Raw genomic sequence first — 19,434 nt, 5'->3', positions numbered from 1 at the left:
TAATTTATGACTGCTTGAGATTTTTTGGAATCATAAATGGGCATTGGCTTCAACTTAAAGCCAGCAGCTACATTAGTCCCTAGTAATCATCAGCTTGTCTTTTGAAGCACTGAAACAGTCATTGACTTCTCTGTCGCCATGAAAGCCCTAGATGATAACTTTCAATATAAGGCTGCTTTATCTACATTGAAAACCTGTACTTTAGCATAGCTACCTTCATCAATCATCTCAGCTAGATCTTCTAGATAACTTGCTGCTTCTTCTACATTAGCATTTGCTGCTTTGCTTTGTACTGTTATGTTATGAAAATGGATTCTTTCCTTAAACTTCATTAACCAAACTCTGCTAGCTTCAAACTTCTATTCTGCAGACTTCACAGAATTGAAGAGTTAGACGATTGCTCTGTATTAGGTTTCAGCTTAAGGAAATATTGTGGTTGGTATGATATTTTATCCAGACAAGGAAAACTTTCTTTGTGTTAGCAATAAGTCTGTTTCACTTATTATTTGTGTGTTCACAGGAATAATATTATTAATTTATTTTAAGAACTTTTCCTTTGTACTTACAACTTGGCTAGCTTTTTGGTAGAGAAGGTCTAGTTTTCATCATGTTTTGGCTTTTTACATGTTTTTCTTATTAAGTTTAAATATTTCCAGCTTTTGATTTAAAGTGAGAGATGTGTGACCCTTCTTTGACAACTAGAGGCTATTGCAGGGTAATTTATTGGCCTAATTTTAATATTGGTGTGTCTAATGGAATAGGGAGATCCAAGATGTGGGAGAGAGATGGGAGAAGAGCCAGTTGGTAAAGCATTCAGGGCACACACAACATTTATTTATTATTTGCCATCTCATATGGGTGTGTTTTGTGGTACCATAAAACAATTACAGTAGTAACATTTAGGATCCCTAATTATATAGGAGGCAGGAAGAGTGTCACTGCCATGACAAGGGCGGTCCAAGTCAGGGAAGTGCTGTGGAAGGCCACAACCCCCCCCACTCCTGACTGTACAAGAGGAAGAAAAAACACCACCACCACGACAGGGAGGCCCAAGACAGCAAAATTCCCTGGCCAGCCCCAACTCACCACCTTACCCACTCAGGAGGAAAAAGAGTGCTACCATAGGGACAAGTAGGCCCCAAACCACTTCTACACAGGTGGCCAAAAATAGCAGCCATGACAGCTTTTACCTCCACAAGGACAGCTTGCCACAACAGTAATAGCCATGACCATCATGCAGGTAGCCTGCCACATAAGTGACTTCATTGACACAAGGAGAGTCACCAGAGAAGACTGGAAATAAAAAAGGAAGTCTTTCACCCCAAAACTCCACTCCAGAATAATAGAAGAAGAAACTGATCTACCACATGACCAAAAATCAATGTGGAGATACTAGGAATATGAAAAAACAAACAAAGAAACAAACAAAGCAAAGGAACTATGACACCACCAAAGAATTATACCCAAAGTAACAGACCTTACAGAACAGGAAACTCTTGAAATGACTGAACAGGAATTCTGACTAACAATCTGAAGGAAACTCAAAGAGATAATAGAAGACTAAGTTAAAAATAAAACCGAAGGCATAACACTACCTGATTTCAAATTATACTACAAACCTATAGTAACCAAAACAGCATGGTACTGGCATAAAAACAGACACTCAGAGCAGTGGGGCAGAATACAGAACACAGAAATCACCCCTCAAACTTACAGCCATCTCATATTTGACAAAGGCAATGAAAACATACATTGGGGAAAAGACTGCCCCTTCAATAAGTGGTGCTGGGAAAATTGGATATCCATATGCAGAAGAATGAAACTAGATATGCACCTCTCACCATATACTAAAATCAACTCAAAATGGATTAATTAAAGACTTAGGTATAAGACCTGAAACTGTGAAATTGCTAAGTGAAAATATAGGTGAAACACTTCAGGAAGTATCTGGGCACAGACTTTTTGAACAAGAGCCCAAAAGCACAAGCAACAAAAGAAAAAATAAACAAATGGGACTATATCAAACTAGAAAGCTTCTGCACAGCAAAGGAAACAATCGACAGAGTGAAACGACAACCTACAGAGTGAGAGAAATTTTTTGTTAACTATGCATCTGACAAGGGATTACTATCCAGAATATACAAGGAACTCGAGCAATTACACAGTAGAAAACCAAATAACCCAATTTAAAAATGGTCAAAGAAATGAATAGACATTTTTCAAAGGAAGACATACAAAGGGCCAACAGATATATGAAAAAGTTCTCAACATCACTAGTCATCAGAGAAATGCAAATTAAAACCACATTTAGATATCATTTCACCCCAGTTAAACTGGTTATAATCAAAAATATGGAGAATAACAAATGTTGGCAAAGATGTGGAGAGAAAGGGCCACTCTTACAATCTTGGTAGGGCTATAAATTAGTATAACCACTATGGAAAACAGTATGGAGGTTTCTCAAACAGCTACAGATAGATCTTCCATATGATCCAGCAATCCCACCTCTGGGTATATACCCAGAGGAATGGAAATCATCATGTTGAAGGGATACCTGCACTCCCATGTTCATTGCGGCTCTGTTCACAATAGCCAAGATATGGAACCAAACTAAATGTCCATCAGTGGACGATTGGATAAGGAAAATGTGGTATATATACACCATGGAATACTATTCTGCCATAAAAAAGAATGAAATTCTCCCATTTGCAACAACATAGATGAGCTTGGAGAAACTTATATTGAGTGAAATAAGCAAATCACAGAGGGATAAATACCAGATGTACTCACTCATAAGTGGGAGCTAAGAGAGAAAGAAGGAAGTAAAGAAAGACTGCAGTGGTGCATTGGACTTGTAGAGGAAGGGAACATACCTAGGGATACAAAGTGGAGTAGGGAAAGGGGCATGGGGAGGGAGATCATGGATTAATTGGGTGGGGGATATGGGATATAATACAACTTGTGGTAATGGGCATGTTGCCAGTATGTATCTGGCCATCACATCTTGGGCATACATGGTGACAATTAGTTCTGTATGCCATGAATATTCATAACCAAAAAAATAAAATAAAACAAAGCACAAGGAAACAAGGGAAAATATCAAGGGTATGAAGGAGAAAATTTACAAAGAGATTAATCCCTTGAAAAAAATGTAGCACAACTCCTTGAACTGTGGTTTTCATTCAATCAAATAAAACATAACCAAGAGCTTAAGCAGCAGATAAGAGTGAGCAGAAGAAAAAATTATTGATCTTTTTAGGTCTTTAAGAAATAACTCAGGCATACAAAAAAGGGAAAAAAAAATTTTCAAAACAAAGAAAGTCTAAGAGAGCAAGCAGACAACCATATGGACTAAAACATCCAAATCATGGGGGGTCTAGAAGGAGAGGAGAAAGCTAAAGGCACTTAAAATCTATTCAATGAAATAATAACAGAAAACTTCTCAGTTATAGGGAGAGACACAGACTTTCAGATCCAGGGCGCTTGACGATCCGCAAACAGATTCATTTGAAAAAGATCCTCTCTGAGACAAATTATAGTCAAACTAGAAAATCTCAAAGGCAAAGAAAGAGTCCTTAAGGCAGCAAGAGTAAAGTGTCAAGTCACCTACAAGGGAGTCTCCATCAGACTAACAGCAGATTTCTCAACTGAAACTCTGCAGGTGAGAAGAAAATGGGTTGACACATTCAAAATAGTAAAAGAAAATATTGCCAGCCAAGGATAATATACCCAGCAAGGCTATCATTCAAAAACGAGGGAGAAATAGTGTATTTCCCAGAGAAACAAAAGCTGTGTGAGTTCACTGCCACACAACCAGCACTGCAAAAATTCTCAAGGGAGTTCTGGATTGGGAATCTGAAAAACAATAATCACTACCATGAATACACAAGAAAGAATAAAACCAACTGGTAAAACACAATGCAAAAGAGAAAGAAAAAAGAAACTAAATCTTACTACCTCAAAAACAAAAATTGAACATTGAAGACAAATAATAAATGTGGAAGAAAGAAATGAAGATATTTAAAACATCTAAATAAAAAGGGATAAAATGTCAGGAGTAAAATAATACCTCTGAGTAACAAGCCTAAATGGAAATGGATTAAACTCCCCATTCAAAAGATGTAATCTGACAGACTGGATAAAAAGATAGATACAACTATATGCTGTCTACAAGGGACTTATCTTGCCTGTAAAGACACACAAAGACTAAATGTGAAAGAATGGAAAAAATATATACCACACAAATAGAAAACAAAAATGAGCAGAAGTAGCTATTCTTATATCAGATAAAATAGACTTTTAGCCAAAAACCATAAAAAGAAATGAAGAAGGCCATAGATAAAGTGATCTATCCAGCAAGAAGATATACCAATCATAAATATGGATGCCCCCAACACTGGAGCTCCCAAATATATAAACCAAACACTATTAGACCTAAAGAAAGAGATAGACCCCAAAGCAATAATAGGGGGGACCTAAACACAGCTCTTTCAGCACTGAACAGATCATCTAGGCAAAATAAACAGAGAAACGCAGGATTTTAACTACACTTTATACAAATTGAACTTGGCAGGTATGTACAGAAAATTTCATCCAACAACTACAGAATATACATTCTTTTCATCAGCACATGGAACATTCTCCAGTATAAACCATATGTTATGTCACAAATCAAGTCTCAGCAAATTTTAAAAAGTTGAAATAATTTCACGGATCTTTTCAGACCACAATGGACTAAAACAGGAAATCAATAACAAATGAAACTAGGGAAACTATGCAACCACATGGAAATTAAACAACAGGCTCCTCAGTGACTTTAGGTCCAAGAAGAAATTAAACAGGAAATTAAAAAAATTTTGAAATTAACAGAAATAAAGACAAGTCATACCGAAACCTGTAGTATACTTCAAAAGCAGTACTAGGCGGAAAGTTTATTGCAATAAATGCTTACATCACAAGAACAGAAAGATTTCAAATAAATGACCTAGTGCTATACCTCAAAGAAACAGAAAAACAGGAACAATCCAATCCCAAAAGTAGACCAAAGAAATAATTAAAGTTAGAGCAGAACTAAATAAAATAGACCTGAAAATGATACAAAAGATCAACGAAACAAAAGTAGTTTTCTCGGACAACTACAGATGGAACTACCATATGATCCAGCAATCCCACTTCTGGGTATATACCCAAAGGAAAGGAAATCATCATGTTGAACGGATACCTGGACTCCCATGTTCATCTCATGTCTATTCACAATAGCCAAAATTGCTTCCAACCTAAACGTACATTGATGGACGACTACATAAGGAAATTGTCACATATATACACAATTGAATACTACTTTGCCATAAAATAAAAAAAAAATTAAATTCTGCCATTAGCAACAACATGGATGAGCTTGGAGAAAATTATTTTAAGTGAAATTAGCCAGACACAGAAAGAGAAATACCTCATGTCCTCACTTATAAGTGGGTGCTAAGAAGGAAGGACGGAAGGAAGAAAGGAAGGAAGGAAGGAAGAAAGAGCGGGCCACGATAATATGTTGAACTTTCAGTAGGAGAGAACAAGTCTATATTTGCTAGATGTGGGAGGGGGAGAGTGACAGGGGGGTTGAGAAGATACTGCATAAGAGCTACATAGAATAACTATGATTTGTACTAATGAATGTGCTAATAATGTTGCATGTTGTACACAGGTGGTAGTAGTCAAAGCTCTACCCCAAAATATGTATAATTAATTATGTTTCAGTGAAACATAGCAAAAAATATATACATTTTTAATGGATACATAATATTAGTAAATGATTTTACTGCAGAGAAAAGCAAAAATTTGACATGGTTAATAACTTCACAAGCTTTGAAAATACTAAGAAAACTTCAGGCAAGGATAGCTAAAAGTGAGAAATTCAAATTAAATATCAAAAAAATACCAATTATATATTACCATGACAAATATACTAATGATAAAAAGTTTGAAATATTGCAGTATTATCAAAATGTAACACAGAGACACAAGCAAGCACATACTTTTGGAAAAATAGCACTTATAGGGTTGCCCAATGCAGGGTTGTCATAAACTTTCAATTTGTAAAAAATGCAATATCTGAGAAGTGCAATAAAATGAAGTACAATAAGATAAGGTATCCCTATACTGGTAACAAAATAAGGGATACTACAATGGAAACTGCAGCCATTAAATGAGTAATAGGGAAATACCATGAACAAATTTATGCTCATAAATTTGATAACTTAAGAGAAATGATTGATTGTTTGAAAAACACAAATTACTGATAGGCAAAATAAAATAAACATAATAGCACAAGAATTATTTAAAAACTAATTTATATGTTAACAGCTTCACACGGCATTACTGGTGAATTTTACCAAACATTTAAAAGCAGACTTAACGCCAATTTTACACAATGTCTTCTGTTGCTTATGTCAACATACATGGAACTGGGTAAATTGTAATAAAATGCAATTTATTGCTTACAGTTTCAGAGGCTGGGAAGTCCAAAGTCCAGAGAACACATCTGGTGAGGGTTTTCTTTGGTGGTAGCTTTACAGCAATGCAGGTGTCTCACGTGGCAGAAAATGGCAAAGCAGAGAGAGAGAGTCTCACTTCTCTTCTTTTAATGCTCTCAGAACCACGCCCATAACCACCATTATTAATCCATTCACTAGGTATGGTCCTGAGAATCTAATCAACTCTTCAAGGCTCTGCTTTTCAATTACCATAATAGGATTTCCCACCCTCTTAACAGTCATGGTGGGGATCAAGCTAGTTATATGTAAATCTCAGGCGAAACAATCCATATCAGTCTGCCCCTGGCCCCTAATGTTTATGTCCTTCTGACAGGTAAATACATTTGTTCCATCCCAAGGTCTTAACTTGTTTCAACTCAAAAGGTCCAAAGTCCAAAGTCCAAAATCCCACCTGTGACATCAAAATAATTTATCTACTTCTAAGATACAATGGTGGGACAAGTATAGAGTACATATTCTCATTCAAAAAGGGAGAAATAGACCAAAAGAAAGGTGTAACAGATCCCAAAGAAGTCCAAAACATAGCAGGGCAAGAATTAAACATCAAAGCTGGTGAATCAAGTATCTTGACTCCATGTTTGGCATCATCTGCACCCTGCTGTAGGGGTAGGAACCCAAGTCCTTGGGCAACTCTGCTTCAGTGGCTTCCCTGGTTTCTGGCAGTGCTTTAAGTCTCCCATGGTGGTGTTGCATGCTGGTAGCTCCACGATTCTGAGGTTTCCATGGCAGTTCCGCTCTCATGGCTCCACTAGACATGACACTGGTGGAATTTTTTCACTGCAAGTCCAACCCCACATTTCTGCATGGCATTGCTCTAGTCAAGACTGTCTGTGATGACTTCGCCCCCATGATAGATCTATTCCTGGGTCCCCAGGTTTTTCAGTATATCCTTTGAAATCAGGGTGGAGGCTCCCAAGCCTTCAGAGCTCTGGCATTCTGTGAGCCTGCAATCTTAACACCACATGGGTGCCACCAAGGCTTCTTGCTTGTTTCCTACAAAGTTGCAGGTGCAGCCACACCTGGTGCCCATTTAGCCATGGCTGGAGCAGCCAAAGCAGCTGTGGTGATGGTGCTGGAAATAGCTTCCCGAGGTGGTCCTGAGCAGCAAACCTGTGGAGGACGCCTCAGGACTGTTCCCTGAGACCATTCTTCCTCCTTAGTCCTCTGGGCCCATGATAGAAAAGACAGCCTCTGAAGTTCCTTCAAGGTATTTTTTTCCTTCTCTTGATAATCCTTTTCTTTTGTGCTAATCTCCTTAGCAAATGGTCACTGGGCTATGCCACTGAATTGGTCTCCTGAAAATACTCTCTGCTTGTCTACCACATGGACAGGCTGCAAATTTTCCAAAACATTATGTTCTGCTTCCCTTTTAAATTCTGGCTTTATGTTATGCTTTTGCCACCATAACACAGCATAGCTATTACAAGTAGCCATGCAGCTTTGTCAATGCTTTGCTGCTTACAAATTTTTTTTGCCAAATACTCTGGGTCAGCATCTTTAAGTTCCACATTCCATAAAACTTTTGGGCCTGAACAGAATGGAACCAAGTTCCTTGCAAGTTCCAAGCAAGGGTGATCTTTTTCCCAGTTTAAACTCATTAAACTCCTTCTTATTTCTGTCTGAGACCTCCTTAGAATGATCTTTACAGTCCATATTTCCATAAGCAGTCTGGTCACCACCATTTAAGCATTCTCTAAGACATTCCAAACTTTCCCTGTTTTTCTTGCCTTCTAAACTTTCACCAGCATCTAGGCTTTTTCTAGCCTGCTCCTCCAAATTCCTCTAGCCTCTCCTCAAGACCCAGTTCCAAAGCCATTTCCACATTTTCAAGAATTTGTTAAAAGCAACGCCCCACTTCTCTGGTACCAATTTTCTATATTAGTCCATTTCTATTGCTTATAACAAAATGCATGGAACTGGATAATTTATAAGAAAACAGAATTTATTGCCTACAGTTTCAGAGCCTGGGAAGTCCAAGGTCCAGAGAATACATATGGTGAGGGTTTTCTTTGGTGGTGGCTTTACAGCAATGCAGGGGTCTCATGTGGCAGAAAATGTCAAAGCAGAGAGAGAGTCTCACTTCTCTCCTTTTAATGCCCTCAGAACCATGCCCATGACCACCATTATTAATCCATTCACTAGGCATGGTCATGATAATCTAATCACCTCTTCAAGGCTCTGCTTTTAAATTACCATAATATGATTTCTCTCTCTCTTCAGAGTCATAGTGGGGATCAAGCTGCTTATACATAAAACTTGGGGGAAACAATCCATATTATCTTCTAAAAAATAAAAGATAAGGAAAACATTCAGGATTCATTTTAGGTGGCCAATATTAGCCTGGTATCAAAACCATAGAAAGAAGTCTCACATACACAAATATTCTCATACAAATGCTGTCATACACTTTGACCAAAAAATTTAAAATATGTATTAGCATATTAAATCTAGTAAGTGTAAAAATGATAGCACACCAGAACCAATGCTATATAATTCACATATCCAAACTCTGTTCAGTATTTGAAAATAAATGTAATTCATCATATCAAAGTCTGACAAAGAAAATTTATAAAATTTTATATATAATTAACACAGAAAAATCATTGACAAACATCAATATCAATTTAGAATAAAAAGATTCAGCACAGAAGAAATATGAAACACTTTCAACCTTCAACGGAATCTACTTCAAAGATAATATCACAGCTAATGGTGAGAGACTGAATTCTTTCACACTAGGCTTAAAGATAAAAAAGGGATATCTGCCCCCATCAGTTTTATTCAACATTCTACTAAATTTATAACCACTTCAATAAGGCAAGTAAAATAAATAAAGGGAAAATAGATGGAAAGGAAAAAATAAAAGTACCTATTTCACTTCATTTGCAGAGGATGTGTTTGTCTGTGTAGAAAGTCAAACTTAATCTACCAAAAACAGTCATAAAAACTGAAAATTTTACAAACGTGTAAATTAAACAATACACTTCTGAACAATCAATGGGTCAAAGAAAAAAACTAAAGAAAAAATAAAAATACTTTGAAACAAATAAAAATAGAAACACAACATATTAAAACTTATAAGATAAAGCAAAAGCAATTTTAAGAGGAATGTTTATAAAAATAATTGCCTACATTAAAAAGAAAGATATCAGAGTTCCAGTCAAGATGGCAGAATGGGTAGTCCCAGCGTCACTCTCTCCAACAAATCAACCTATTTGCAACTATAAAAACATAATGTCAGCCAAGCTGGGGCTGCTAGAGCTCAGGGGAATAGGAGGAGAGACCTACAGAGTTCATGAAGGGGGAGAAGCCTCGATGAGAGAAAGAAAAAACTACTCTGAACGTTTTAGGCCACAGCTGCTTTAAGGCTGGAACTGCTGAAAGCATGGAGCAGGAGCCAACAGAAGCTGAAGCTGTGCCCTTTGGATTGAGTTGCTTGGAAGCAGCAGGGGAGAAGGGGACCTTGGTGGCCCCAGGGCAGCAAGGCCACTAATAGGATTCCTGTGGACCCACATATGAGTGAGGAGCCAGAACAACTGAAAAACGGGAGCCATTCAGAGGCCAGTGAGTCATCACAAGGGGCTGGCACAGGGCCCATCCCATGGGAAGTGTTTGGAGCACAGGTGGTGGGGGAGATGGGCCCACCAGGAGAACACTGGGACACAGCGAGGACATCCGATCCACCCCCAATCAGTGCAGGACCACTCAGAGGAGACTGGTCAGGAATGCAGAATTGCATGGGGTGCAGTTTGTTGAAAAACTCAGGCCCAGGTCAGAGTTTCTACACAACCCAGGTGCACTGAGTCTCTAGAGAACCAGAAGTACCTATAAGGTCAACCATTAAACCTGAACTGTACAAAAAGCCTTCCCTAGGGAAACAACAGCAAAGCAGCAATTTAGCTCAACCACACAGCTCAAGTACTAGTTCCCACAGGAAGTTACCCCTGTTTTAGAAGTAAGCAAATGACAAAAAATTAGTTCTGTCCCAGGCACACCACTACCACCTTGGGGTCCACCAGGGGATATGAGGCATGGATCTGGGGACTAGACCCCCACCCACAACCACTCATACTGCCAGCATCTTGGGGTCTGCCTGGGAACCCGAGGCATTGAGAAGGGGACCAGACCCCCTCCTACAACCAGGCACACTGTGCCAGCAACTCAGGGCCTGCCCAGGAACCCAAGGCATGGAGAAGGGGAACGGACCATCCTCCCACAACCAGGCACAATGTGCCAGCAACTCAGGGCCCACCCGGGGATCCGAGTCATTGAGCCAGGGACTGGACCTCCTTCCCACAACCAGGAACTGTTTCAATACCTCAGGGCCTGCCCACTGACCCAAAGCATGTAGAAGGTGACCAGATGCTCCACACACAACCAGGCACACTGCCAGTGCCTCAGGGCCCTGCCCAGGGACCTGAGGCATGGATCTGTGGACTGGACCACTCTCGCACAACCAGGCACACCACCAGCACAAAGGAGCATGCCAAAAACATCAACTCCATGTGGGTGGCCCACCACAGCCACCACAATAACCAGGGCTACCGCAAAAGTAGCTAGATGCCACAAACACCACACTGATGGTCTGCCAGCCACTGGAGTGCACTGACACAAGGAGAGTCACCAGCAGAGATAAAGAAAAGAAGAAGACGTCTCTCCCCAAAATGCCCATTTCAGAGTGATAGAAGAAGCATCTGCTCTATGATAATATTGGAGGACCTGAACACACCTCTCAGCATTGGACAGATCATCTAGGCAACAAATCAACAGAGTAACCATTATTCTTCCAGAAGGAGAGAAGAAATCTACGGTAATTAGAGGGGGAAGGGGGAAGGGAGGGGGACAGGAAGAGGTTGGACAAGGGGCATAAAGAATAATTATGATTTGTAACAACATATATGCTAGTAATATTGATTTGATCAACGTATCTCAATGTTGAACCCAATAAATATGTATAATCAATTTACATTCAATAAAAATTTTAAAAAATAAATAAATAAAAATAAAAAGAAAGATATCAAATAAGTAACCCAATGTTACACTTCAAGAAACTACAAAAAGAACAAACTAAGCCTGATGTCAGTAGAAGAAGGCAAAACATTTTTAAAACATGGCAAAAATAAATGAACTAGAAATTAGAAAATGAATTACAAAATAAAAAAACAAAAATTTGACTTTTTTGAAAAGAAAAAGTGAGAAGATTCTAATGAAGTTAGAAATTAAAAAGGTGACATGATGAAATACAAAGGATTATAAGGGACTATTATGGAAAACTATATGTCAACTAATTGGATAACCTAGAAAAAAATGAATAAATTTCTGACACATACAACTTACCAAGATTGGATTATAAAGAAATAAAAAATCTGAGGAGACCAATATAAGGAAGAATATTTAATCAGTAATAACAAGTTTCCCATCACAGAAAAGCTTGGGTCCTGATAGCTTCACTGCTAAATTCCACCAAAAATTTAAAGAAGAACTAATACCAGTTTTTCTCAGACTATTTCAAAAGATTAAGGAGAGAATTCTTCCAATCTCATTCTGCAAGGCCTGCCTTACCCTGACAGCAAAACCAGATGAGGACACAACAACAACAAGAAAACTACAGGCCAATTTTTATGATGAACATAAATGCAAACATCCTCAAAAGAAAAATAATACTACAAACTGAATCAAGTGGCATATGAAAACCATGATCAAGTGGAGTATGTCCTAGACATGCAAGGATGTTTGAACACACACAAATCAATTAACATAAATAAAAAACAAATTACATGATTGTTTCAATAGACTCGTAAGTAGCATTTGACAAAATTCAACACCCCTTTGTAATAAAAGCACTCAACTAATTAGTTATAGAAATAATGTACCTCAACACAAAATTGGCCATGTATGACAAAACCACAGCTAACATCATACTGAACAAGTAAATGCTGAAAAGATTTTTTCGAAGATAAGAAACAAGAAAAATGGCCACTTTCACCACTTCTATTCAACACATTACTAGAAGTTTTAGCCAGCACAATTAGGCAAGAAAAAAAGGCATTGGGTAGAGTGAAAGTAGTCAACTTGATGCTATTTGCTGATGACATGATCATATATACAGAACATCTTAAAGACTCTGCAAAAAACAATTAGAAGTAATAAACAAATAAAGTTGCAGGATACATGATCAACATACAAAAATCAGTAGCATTCTTATACACTAACAACAAACTATCCAAAAAAAATTCATAAAGCAATCTTATTACAATAGCTACCAAAAAATTTAAAGTACTTAATAATTTAGCCAAGGAGGTGAAAGATCTCTACGATGAAAACTACAAAACACTGATAAAAGAAATTGAAGTAGACACAAATAAATAAAAAATATATCTCATGTCTGTAAATTGGAAGAATTAATACTGTTAAAATGACCATCCTACTCAAAGTGATCTACAGATTAAATGCAACTCCTATCAAAATACCAATGACATTCTTCACAGATACAGGAAAAACAATTCTAAAATTCGTCTGGAAACACAAAAGACTCTGAATAGTGAAAACAATCTTGAACAAAAAGAACAGAGCTGAAGGCATCACACTACATGACTTCAAAATACACTATAAAGTGGCCATGGCAGATCCAGCTTGAGGAGGTAGGGGGAGCTGAGTTCCCAATATGCACATGTGGAGAAGCAGCAGCATGTGGTGGGGGAACCCCCCCACCCCCTCTGGAGACTCAGGGCCACTGTCTGCTTTCCCTGCCTCTGTCACCCTCTCAGGCACCCTGTTGTAGGCGAAGAGGTCAGTTTATGGGATTGAAGGGCCTGACATCAGGACTGGAGTGTGCAGGGCAGCAATGATGACATGACAGCATTAATGTTGGTAGCAACAATGGCCTCAGCAGGCAGGGAAGATGAAAGGTAGCTGAATTGAGCTATAAGTGACATCACACAATATTAAACAGTTGAAGATATTGTACCAGGTCATCTTTCCATTCAGCTACAATGGAAAGGATTCTACAAGGATGTGCTGGAGGTTGGTGAGCTAGCAAAACTTGCCTATTTCAATGATTTTGCTGTAGGTGTGTATACTATAGGGTGGATCATTCATAGCATCAGAAGAGACTTTACATCACTAGGATATCTGGCACCTTACTGAAAGCTAGGAATAGTTACTAAAATGCTAAATCATGTCTTAAACATCTGTGAAAAATATGGCACTTTTGACAACATGTATCTGCACATCCAGATCAGCAATGAGTCAGAAATTGACTTCTACGGGAAGTTTGGCCTTGAGATTATTGAGACGATGAAGAAGTACCATAAGAGGATAGAGCCCACAGATACTCATGTGCAACAGAAAAACTTCTCAAAGTCCCTTCTGTTCAGAATACAGATGTGCAAAAGACAGACAACTGAACATACTACTCATGAACTTTCTTAAACTTACATGTTGCCAAATAAAAGAGAGGCCCACTGATTTGCCCCCCTTTCTTTTAAAGCTTTTCTCCCTCCTTGTTTTTGTTTTTCTTCCTTTCCTCTAGAAGTTTTAATACTTCCAAGCACTCTTAAAAATAATCATGTTTGGATTGTTTTAGTTCCCTTATTTCTGAGAGGTGGTTTGATTGAGGGGCAGAGCCTACAAAATATTTCATACTTCAAAATAAAATAAGCAGCAGCAGCAGCAACATCTTGTTCTCTTATTCATAGACAAGTTTGGTGTGTTTAGTACTTTGGGTTTTTCAAGGCTATTTGTAGGATACTAATCCCTAGACGTTGCCTTCACTCCACATTTAGACCTTCTGGGTGCTCTCAGGAATTGGAACATTCTTATCCTTGTAAGAAATTCTAAGCTTATTTTGGGTTTTTAAGCAATTATTTCTTCTGTTTTTGCTGGTGGATGGGGCAATTTAGGTAAGTAGTAGTATACTTTGGTCTGAGTATGAGTTAAACAACTTTGTGGCTAATGAGTGGGCTGGTTATTAGCAGGGTTTTTTTTCCTGCTGTTGATTGTTACTAGTGGCGTTAACTTTTAGAGTGTGAGCTGGTGAGATTATATTTTTTAATATCCCAGCTAGAGATATGGCCTTTAACTGACCTAAAGTGGTTTGTTGTGACAATATTTTCTCCTGTTCTTTTTCTTCAATACACCCAACAATAGTTAGTGTGACCTTAAAAATGGAGTTGATGTCCTTATAGGTCTATATCCCTAAATAAACCTGAAACTGGGGTTTCCTCCTGGGCATATTAAAAAGTATGTAAAAGGAAGCTTAGATGGACTGGTGCCACAATAAATGCATTTAATGTCAACTAATGCAGACTGTTAAAAGTGTGGCCACTGAGCATTTGATTATATAGGAAAGAATATCTAGACAGTATTTTTGAGAATAACATAGCCGTACAATTGCTTACCTACTGAAGAAGATCCCAGATTTGCTTACACTTTTTGCCTACAATAAGAATCTGCAATAAGGGAAACTGTTAAACATAATTGGTTCTATTCTTGGAAAAGTACAAGCATAAAGTGTTAATAATGCAAATGTCACTGTGACATCCTCTACTGACAGAACTGGTTCATGCTAGATCATTTTCTGGCACATAGGGAGTGGCTTTGCCAAGTTAATAACATTTTTGTAAGATGGGAGGCATATGAAATATTCATGTTTTCCATCCATAGGCCCATCTCCAATATTTAGAACCTTTTAATATTGACAGTACTAATGGCCCAAGAAATGCTCTCATTAGACTTTAAAACAATGCATAGGGCTTGAGTTTTCTGTCATTTGACCTTTTTAAATTTATTCTTTTATTTATTCTTTTTTAAAATTATCTTTATACTTATTTTTTTAATTTATCAATATATGCAAAAGTGTGTGGAATATTAAGATTGACAAAGACCAGGGAACTAACACAGGGCAAAAGCCTTTAGTGTAGATAAGAGATTTGAGGCAGAACAGGGATTGTTCAAAGGGCAAAAACCCTTAGCACAGCAAAGATCTTCAAGGATGTTCTGCTAGATTAGATAAGAACATTAAGGTCATTTCTTACCTAGCTTTGCTCCCTTTCCTTTGTTTCTCAAGATGTTTACCCAAGATTGCCCAATGGCCAATTTCTTTTCATTCCTTTGATAAATGATTGAGTTGTTTTTTCTCTTGTATTTCCTTGTCTTTACAATAAAAGCTGAAGCAAATACTGACTTGGGTCTGTGCCTTGTTTCTCCCTTCTTGATGGAGTTTTCTTGGTGCAGTCCCTTTGGGCTTCTCATTGCTCTTACTATTTGGGCTCTCATTAATCTTTGCATCTCCATCACACAGTAAGAAGTGACAAATATACAATACAATTGATTTTCATGGCCTTTCATGAATTCCTCCCTTTCTGCCTCCCTCTCCCCACCTCCCACCCATATCAACATCATATCTGTTTATTTATCTTAACTAGTTCAAGGAATTATTGTGCTTGTTGTGTCTTTTTTTTTTTTCTGTCATTTGACTTTAAAGGAAGGTCAACTCATAGTAGTTATCCTGTTATGTGAAATTCCGGTATAAAAGTCTCATTTCCAAATATGTTAAATGACAAAGTTACTTTACAAAATGTTTATACGTACTTTATAACCTTAAGATTTTATTTGAGAATGTGAAAGTACAAAGTATAATAGACTTCAACAGTCCTAACTGAGTGCCACAAATAATACAGAAAAGGAAGATAGTTAATGAATGAGTTTATAGAGTTCTAATCTTAAGATGGTAAAAAATGTAGAATGATGATGCTAGTTTCTTGGATTAGTTTCTTAAACAGTCCAAGTCTAAGCTTAGAAGAAAAGTTTAGCACTAAGCACCTTTAACTTCATGGATAAGATTCAGCTTGTTCTTGCCAAGAGAAGAGTGCTTGAGTTACAGAAGGCATAATTAGCAAGAAGAATTCAGCCTTTTTGTAAAATTTCAAATATCAAAATAGATTTTGGTGTATAAATGAGTTTTCTGAGATGACACTGCCTCTATTTCTATAACCATTTCACCTGGACTATCTAATCAGTACTATGAATGTATCTCTATACGTGGTTTTTGAAAACACAATAGCTGCCTCATAACAATTAAGTACATGTTATTTAAGGAGGAAAAAATATTAAATTTTGAATTGAGTGTGTAGGCTCTCTATCATTATAGTTTCTTTTTCCACACTAGTTAATGACTTAACCCAAGTTGTAACTGTTTCAAAAGAATTAATTGTCATACGTCAAACTTGTATTTGATAATTCTATCCACTTTGGAGGAGGAAGATGAGGAGGAAGTACAAGCTGGGCAATAGTTCATAAGCTTATGAGTCAGTAAAGACTGAAATAATGCCCCATGTTGAACTGGCTATTTTGATATATGACAAAAATTATTTTTGAAGCAAGATGGTGCACTAGAGGTGCCCAATGCATGACCATCCCATAGAAAGGGACCAGAGCAAGGAAAGGACAGCTAAGTACTGGGGAGAACATTAGTGAGAGAGTGTGGGAGGGCAGCAGGAGCCTGGTGAGGGCCCTGTGGAGCATGAAAACCAAGTAGGATGGTATAGAGGAGAAAGAGGCATATGGCTTCAGCCACTGCCTCATCTCCCTAAACAGGATCAGACAGAAGGAACTCCCCCTTGTGTCAGAAAGAATCCACTCAACCTTAAACAATTCCCAGAGGTAACCCTCCTCCTACCCCTTGCCACAGCCTGCCCCCCCCACCATGTTTGCCTTTGCCATTGTCTAGTCCCTGAGCCATTGTCTAGTCCCCAAGACCTGGCCCTTCTCCCTGCACAGGAGTTCATCTTGCACAGTGCACTTCACTGTGCAACACATGTCACTCACATGGTGCCAGGTTATTGCATGGCTCCAGCCTTCCAGCTACTTGTGTGGTGCCTGCCACCCATGTGGCCCTTACCACCTGGTGGCCAGAGTGGCCCCAGCTGCCTACTTGGGCCCAGCCATCCAGCTGCCCACATTGCTCCACCCACCAGTGTAGGCCCAGCCATCTGGCCACACATGTGGCCCCACCTACCCACATGGGCCTAATACTACCCACCCACATGGACTCAGCCATCAAACTTCCTGTGCAGTCTCAGCTGCCCTAGCCATCCATGTGGCCCCAGAAATTCAGCCACCTGTGTGGTCCCTCCCACACATGTGGACCCAGGCATTCAGCCACCTGCATGGTCCCAGCCACCTGGACTACCCACACTGCCCCCACCCACCTGATGGACCCAGCCATGCAAACAGACCCAGCCACAGACAAAGCTGCTGGCATCACCAGGAAATACTTAGTCTACCCAGAACTACTGAGTCTACCTGGCACTACTGAATCTACCGAGTCCACCCAAAACCAAAAACAAAACATCCCACCCAATGTGCAATATAGAACAAATCTACAGGAGAGAGTCTCTCTCTGCAAAATCCACCCCAGAATAATAGAGGAAGCAACCACCAGGTGACTAGGCATCACTTTAGAGATGCTAGAAATATGAAAAAAAGAAAAGAAAATATAACACCACCAAAGGAACACTATATCTCTCAAATACCAGACCACATACAACAGAAAACCCTTGATATGTCCGAAAGGGAATTCTGAGTGCAATCTTAAAGAAACTCAGTGAGGTTCAAGAAGACTTAACTAAGAGAACACAATGAAATGAGAAAATCCATCCAGGACATGAAGGAGGAAATTTACAAAGAAATAAATACCATAAAAAAGAATGTAGCAGAACTCCTGGATCTGGAAGAATCATTCAACAAAATAAAAACTACTATTGAGAGCATAAGCAGCAGGCTACAGCAAGCAGAAAAAAAGAATTTCTGATCCTGAAGACAGTCTTTTTGAAATAACCCAAGCAGACTAAAATAAAGATTAAAAAAAGCCAAAAGAATATCTAAAAGAGCTAGCAGACCACCTTAAGCACACAAACATCTAAATCAAGGTTGTTCCAGAAGAGGAGGAGAAGAGAAAAGGCAGTGAAAACATATTCAATGAGATAATAGTGGAAAACTTTCCAGGTATTGGTAGAGATACAGACTTCGATATCCAAAAGGATCAGAGATCCCAAACAGATTCAATACAAAATGGTCCTCTCTGAGAACATTGTAGTCAAACTGGTAAAACTAAAAGAAAAAGAGAGAATCCAAAAAACAGCAAGAGAAAAGCATCAAGCCACCAATAAGGGTGTCCCCATCAGACTAACAGCAGACTTCTCAGCAGAAACCCTAAAGGACAGAAGGGAATGAGATGATATATTCCAAGTTCTAAAAGAAAAAGTTGCCAGGAAATAGACTACTAGTGATAGAACACTATACCCAGCAAGGTTATCCTTCAAAACGAAGGGAAAATAGTGTATTTCCCAGACAAACAAAAGCTGTGGGAGCTCACCACCACTCTACCAGCTCTACAAGAAACCCTTAATGAGTCCTGTACTTGGAACCCAAAAAATGATAATCACCACCACAAATACACAAGAAAGAACAAACACTACTGGTACAGCAGATATGCAAACAAGAAAAAAAAAAAAAAGAAACCTTACTATACCACCTCAAAAAACCAATGAATACCAAAGACAAACAACAAAAGGGAAAGAAAGAAACAAAAGATACTTAAATCAACCATAAGAAAAGCAATTAAATGTCAGGAGTAATGTCAAAAACCACTCTAAATATAAATGAATTAAATTCCCCACTCAAAAGACACAGACTGACTGATTGGATTAAAAAGTTAGGCTCAACTACATGCTATCTTTCAGAGACTCACCTCACCTGTAAATACACATACAGACTAACAGTGCAAGGATCAAAAACATACCACACAAGTGGAAACCAAAAACAAGCAGGAGTAGCTATTCTTATATCAGATAAAATAGACTTCAAATCAAAAACCATAAAAAGAGAC

The 19,434-nt window shown here is 38.3% G+C and overlaps 1 pseudogene; it reads left to right on the top strand.

Moving 5' to 3' along the window:
* The first annotated feature begins 13,446 nt into the window (after positions 1 to 13,446).
* Positions 13,447 to 13,951, top strand: LOC134368692 (N-alpha-acetyltransferase 50-like; annotated as a pseudogene).
* Positions 13,952 to 19,434: the final 5,483 nt, after the last annotated feature.

The sequence above is a fragment of the Cynocephalus volans genome, chromosome X (genome assembly GCF_027409185.1).
Source record: "Cynocephalus volans isolate mCynVol1 chromosome X, mCynVol1.pri, whole genome shotgun sequence".
In the NCBI taxonomy this organism is placed as follows: Eukaryota; Metazoa; Chordata; class Mammalia; order Dermoptera; family Cynocephalidae; genus Cynocephalus; species Cynocephalus volans.
Note: the sequence above shows the minus strand (reverse complement) of the source record. Positions and strands in the feature narration are given on the sequence as shown.